The sequence below is a fragment of the Saccostrea echinata genome, unplaced genomic scaffold (genome assembly GCF_033153115.1).
Source record: "Saccostrea echinata isolate AGI-Se365-2 ecotype Australia unplaced genomic scaffold, CSIRO_AGI_Sech_v1 ptg000025l, whole genome shotgun sequence".
Lineage (NCBI taxonomy): Eukaryota > Metazoa > Mollusca > Bivalvia > Ostreida > Ostreidae > Saccostrea > Saccostrea echinata.
The window spans coordinates 13516453-13523147 of NW_026889774.1; positions in this window are offsets into that span (position 1 = coordinate 13516453).

Consider the following 6695-nt stretch of genomic DNA (forward strand, 5'->3'; position numbering starts at 1 on the left):
TTATTAAATCTCCAATCGATTGTCTAAAAATTGACAGCCTTTCAAATTGATAATTGATTATAAATTGATAATGACAAACAATACTGTTTGCTGACTAAATTCATCGTGATTGTATTGTAATTGAGATGCATGGTACCATTTTGCCATCCTTATCAAAGATATACATTTAGCATGCTCTACCTGTTTTATAATCAAGGTGCGGACGTATTCACATCAGTCCTTAAAATTTGTCACACTGTATAGTATCTATTATTGACATTATCATGAGGGAATAACACTAATAAATCTATTTTTTTAAAAATTAAACCCAAAATTTGTCCCTGGAAGTATAAAATTCCTACCATCAAGTGCGTTAATGAAAATACAGTAATACTTCGGTATCTCAAACACTGATATCTTGAATACCATGGATTATGTCGAAGTGATTTGGAAGTCCCAACCCCTTATTAGGGCCCAACATGAATTTGCAGGTACCCTATAGTAATCACTCTGTCTGTCCGTCCGTCTGTCCATCTGTCATTCTTCCGTCCACAAATTTTCAGTTTTTTTTCTAATAACTTTTTTTTTAAATAGTTGACCAGTTAAGTTCAAATTTGGTATGTTGGTTGAATAGGCAGTTAGACCTATTTTGATGATAAGTTTGGTTCTCTATGTCATCCAGTTTGGAGCTGGGGTGGTGGGGTAGATTAGAATGAATGCCAGGGCAAAGAGAAATAACTGCTGAGAATGTTCCTATTGTAAACTATGAAAGCTACAACTAGTCCCGTGGGATTAATTAACTTTCCTCTTGAAAAAAAATGCAAAACATTATCTATTTCTGTCAAATTGAGATTAATTGACACTTCTGTTTGCAAATGAAATTTGTTTTGAAGTTAAGGTCAATTCTAAGTGATGTTTACATTCTCTGAAATGTGGATTTAAATAATGTTCATACTTTATTTTGGTAAAATACACAATGAGTTGTGATTTTATTGAATTATAAAAACAAGATATACATAATGATATCTTTTTATTTATTTATTTATTTTCTTTCTTTTTTATTTATTTGTTAATTTATTTATTTATCTTTTTTTTTTTTTTTTTTTTTTTTTTTTTTTTTTTTTTTTGCTTCCTTATGTAAATTCAAGAACACTATTAATTTTAGCAGGTAGTCTGATAATAACCTCATTCTACCATTACTGAAAAAGTTCTTTTGTAAACTTGAAAGAAAAGGATGAGAGAGCAGTACAATTAATCCCCTGAGATTAATTATCTTGCCTGGTGCAGAATATTTGTCACTTTAAGATAAATTAACACCTTTGTCTGCAACTGATGTTTGTTTTGAAGTTAAGGTCAAACATGGGTGATATTTGCATTCGCTGAAGGCTGGCATTTTATAATACACATGCTTTATTTATAAATACGGGTATACTATTTACAAGCTGTTGGATATTTAGGAATTATCTTGAAATTTTATAAATACAGTTGTTGCATATTCTTCTTCATATATGTTTAAATTTTTGTAATCAAGTAAAATTCTCATTCTGTAAGCTGCACCCTTACATTTCTACCCCTCGGCGGGGCCCTTGCTGACTGGTCAGTTTTCTAGTTCTTTAAGTATTTTACCCTGGATATCTCAAACCCTCTGATATTTCAAAGTTTTTTTCTTGGTCCATTGAGTTCAAGATAACGAGGTTTGACTGTATGTCAATGTTTTACAAATTATTTGCAAATATGCAAGGTTTAACAAACGAAAATTAAGATATATACTAATGAGAACTTCTAACCCAACACTCTATTTTTTCAGTAGCTTAAATACTAGTCGGCAATTCCATACTAAAATTTACATGATGCTTCTGTTACTAATAATCGGTTATTTAACACTAAAATATTGAAAAGGTTGAGAAAAAATTGAACCATGACGATCTTTCGTGTAATGCAACGCTAAATTTTGTTTTCTTCATTTTTGTTTTGGTTTCTTTGAACATTTCTTTTACTAAAATACAGAACACGTGTACATATTTGTAAAAATGTAACATGTTTGCAGAGGAAGGCAGACGGGCCATTGATACAACACGTAATGTTCAAAAAAGGACAATTTCTGCGTTTATCACTTTTTTTTATCAAAAATGTTTAAAGTTTGCTTAGAGGTCAGTTAAGGAATAACTGTCTACGGTAATATTAAAAATAGCCTTTGAGATTTTGTAATAAAATTTTATATTACAACCCCTTATGGCCTAAAGAAGACCACTATTGATTTTGAGTTCAAAAGGTCTAGGTCATAGATCATACCTTGCAAATAACAGTTTCCAGATGATAACTTCAGTTTTCTTTGAGTTTTTTTCTCAATGAAAATTTAATATAATAATTCCCTGCCCCCCCCCCCCAAAAAAAGAAGACTACTATTGATTCTGAAGTGAAAAGGTCAAAGGTCAAGGCCAGAATTCATACGTTTTGTCTGTGTATAACACTTTGGTTTCCAGACTAAATGATTCTTAAAAAGCCTCTGAGATTTTGCATTGAATTTTATATCACAACCCTCTATGGCCTTAAAAACACCCACCCCATTGAGGTCAAAGGTCAGAAGGTCAGAAATTTATGTGTTGCTAAAAATTATTTCCAGATGATAACTTTAGTTTTCTTTGAGCTTTTTCAATGAAGTTATCCTAACTCCTAGTGAATTAAAAAAGACTCCTATTTATTTTTACATCAAAAGGTCAATGGGCGAGGTAAGAAATTCATACAATAAAAAAATAATGGTTTCCAGATGATAACTTTTTTCCTTGCATTTTTTTTTTAGCAGATTAATCTTAAAAAATTATCCCCTATTAGTATATAGGTTCGTGGTTTGAATTTTCACTAACTGAGGACACTTGCATAGTAGGACTTATAAGGACCCTGCTGTTCTCGAAAAAAAAAAAATTGACCCCCCCCCCAATATATATTTCCATAGAAAACTTTGATCCCCTGTTGTGACCTATATATATATATATATATATATATATATATATATATATATATATATATATATATATATATATATATATATCGAACCTACACTTTCTCAGGAAGTTTCCACATATACCAAGAAATATTGTCCTGTCTAGATTTGGGGTGAAACTCAATTAAATCATTGCATGTCAAGTGTTGCAGTATATGTTAGGTCTATTGAATTATTTCGATTTGCAATCTTTAATTTACTAATCAGCATTCTATTCTTGTATTACTGTTTACTATTACTGACTATTCTATTATAGCAATCTTTCATTTGTATTTTTTATTTGCATTTTAAAATTGTCCATTTGTATGGCATGTTTCACTTCTTTGTGTGTGTGTGTGTGTGTGTGTTTAATTGTGATCAAGAATTGTTTATCTGTGTTGTATAATTTTATACATGTATATGTGTATCCCTTTTCCTCTTGTTTTCTGTGTTAATTTATTGCCCATTTGTATTGTGTATCTATACCCACACTTTCTGAAGAAATTTAAGCAGTAATTGTAACCAATACATTTTTTGGAATATGATAATTGGTATCATATAGACGTCAGGTCCGTAGAACGTTCAAGCTCCCCACTTTTTTTCTGCATATAGTGTTTTGCTATATTAAACTATCCTTAAGATGCTGGTGCCCCCCCTTTTTTTGTAACTGTAAGGTCTAGTACCTTCATTTTTACCCGCGGGGGGGGGAGGGGGGGGGGAGGTCAAAAATGCCTTTTTTCCCTTTTTTTTTTTTTTTAAAGAAACATGGTTCCCAGAGCTCCTCATACATTTTATCCAGTAGCCAAATTATCTTTTGCAAGATGGCTGTTGGTATCCTGCGCCCCGGGGGGCCAATTGGGGGTCGAAAAAAATCAGTGATGTTTCCAAGTTCCAAAGTTCTTTGGCTTATGTTTTTCCTCCTTTTTCTTTAAAGAAAAACATTATTCTTAACTCCCCCTTTTAAAATCAGAATTTACTTCATCATAATCTCTATTTTCCATCGTAGGAAACCCACCGTCAATCTCGCACACGTTTAAAGTCATATATGGCATACTTTTGATTAAAAAGATCTTTCTATTTGTTTTATTACTTTATATAAAGAAAGGACCTTCCAGTGAATTACACAATTTAAATCAATCGCGTTTCATAGATATTAGAAATTTAAACAATCACGAAACAATAACTGATTTATTTACCGACTCCGCATTTAAATATCAGATACAGTTTGTAACACAATTGGAACTCACCTTATATATAAATAAACTATATATTAACTTTTAATATATATATATATATATATATATATATATATATATATATATATATATATATATATATATATATATATATATGTTGTGTTCGTGTATTTGATTCATAAGGACATATGTGTACAAGGCATAATAATCCTTATATGTCCTTGAGAACCATATAGGTTCTTATGTACTCTTTTCCTACATATTAATTGTATGTATAAAGTAATTCAATATTCAGGCATTGACACAATTTTCATAATTGAATGATGAACTAATAAATCTGTTTGTATATTAATAATCGATAAGATCAGATTAACCTTATTGACGGAATTTCATAATTGACCAATGTTCTTGATAAAATGTACTGAATAATTTAGATGTTTTCTAATACATGTAATGCAATTAACTTGAAGATTCGAAATAAGTATAAAGAGACTGGACAGGCGGAGAAAAGGGAGAGACTCTGAAATAACTAACCACTATAAGAACTTTAGAATCTGTGCTAGTAAGGCTAATAGTGGACTGTACTAGTGATTTCTACAAAAGACTTGTATCATAACTGTTCATTTATATGACGTTTTTTGCACAACTGTAATTTAATAAATACATTCTGCACCCATACCCAAGGCGTTGTGTTATAAGTTTAAAGTCAATTTAACTATAGAAACGTGAGGTTTTCAAGTTCAAAATCAGTGAAAATTTTAATTTGAACGTAAATAACAAATATCATGTTTATCTACACTCAGTCTCGCATTTTTTATTTTTAGCTCAGATACGCCATATATAGCTTTAAGTGGGTTTCCGACGATGTTATTTTCAGACTGGTAATGGATTTATTATATGGAATACTGACATAAGAGGCCCATGGTCATATGTTCACCTGTATATTTTATGCACGGTTTGATACATGTATGTTTCGTAAATGTTATAACACAAAATGTAAAAAAAAAAAGAAAACCAACTTTTCCTAATTATTACGCTTTGCGTTATTACATTTTGCGTTGAAGTTTACTAAGAATGTAATTTAGCAGAATGTAATGATCGCTAAATTATATCTCCACAAATAAATGCATTTTTCATATAAAGTGGAAATATATTGCAATCAGTTAAGTTTTTTTTTAATACAAATTTGATTACTTTATCCAAAATATTCCTAAATTTTGTGTCGGTATATTAATTTATTAAAACAAAATGTCGAAATCAATGTTAGTTGCCTTTAAAAAATGCCTACCATATTTTCAAACATTTGGAGGTATTTTATACCTCATAATATTTTTATATAAATAGGGTTTAATTTAATTTACAGCTTATATGTTAAAGTGTTTCTGTTATATTTTACTGTAATTCTCTAACTTGTTGAGCCTCGGGAAATAGTATCTCCATGAACTTGGAGGGATAATTTAACACAAGTAATTCAATTGGCGTTAATAAAATTTGTGTAATTTTCGTCACAGAATGCGAGGAAAGAAAACTGTGAATACAGCTCTATACATGTATTTTAATACCATATAGTATAGACAGATTATTGTCACATAGGAAATGTGATTTAAATTGTTTCCAATGATATCTAAATTTTAATATTAAATCTATAGAGTATATCATTACATTTTGCGTTAACGTCGACGAAAATGTAATAATAAAAAAAAGCGTGTTATTACATTTTGCGTTATTATATTCTGCTTTGATCTCGATGCAAAATGTAATAACTCAAAATGTAATAATCTTAGTTTGTTAAATCTTCCGTCGTTATTACAGTTTGCGTTGTATCAGCGTACATTTAGAGGCAAACACGCACGTGCAGGTATGTCAGCATCTACTTTCTACTTGTATTCCAAAATTTTCCATCTGCATTCTATAATTCTTCATTCGTTGTCTATAATATTCCCCATTTGTATTCTTAATGTTTCGTTATTGTGTGTAAATTCCATTTGCATTTGATATTATTTTTTGGGGGGGGGGGGATATCGTTGTCACTTTTTTATTACTTATTTTCTATTTATATTTAATAATTGTGCATTTGTTTCCCTTCATTTTCTTTATTTCGCTAGACTTTATTAAATTTTATTTATATAACATGTTTCATTTTTTATTGTATGTGAATTTCATCTGTATTCGGTTACAAAATGTAATTGTAGTCTATGATTAGAATTATTGAATACAAATGGTATTCACGTACGATTTGAGCACAATATAATATTATTTAAAAAAAAAAAAAAAAAGATGTACAGAGCTTCAACGCATATATCAATACACAAATGGAAAATTATAAAAAAGAAGAAAAAATAGAAAATATATTATGCAGTTATATACTAGAATATACAAAAAGTTTAAATTTATACTTTTATATTCCCTGAAGATGCTACATTCGTAACGTAAAAACTTTTGACAGAACCGAGTTGATAGAAAAATTCGGATCAGTGCTTGGTAGGTCGACGTCACATTACACCTATCAGAAAATCATGGTGGGCCGTGTGTGTATTCGG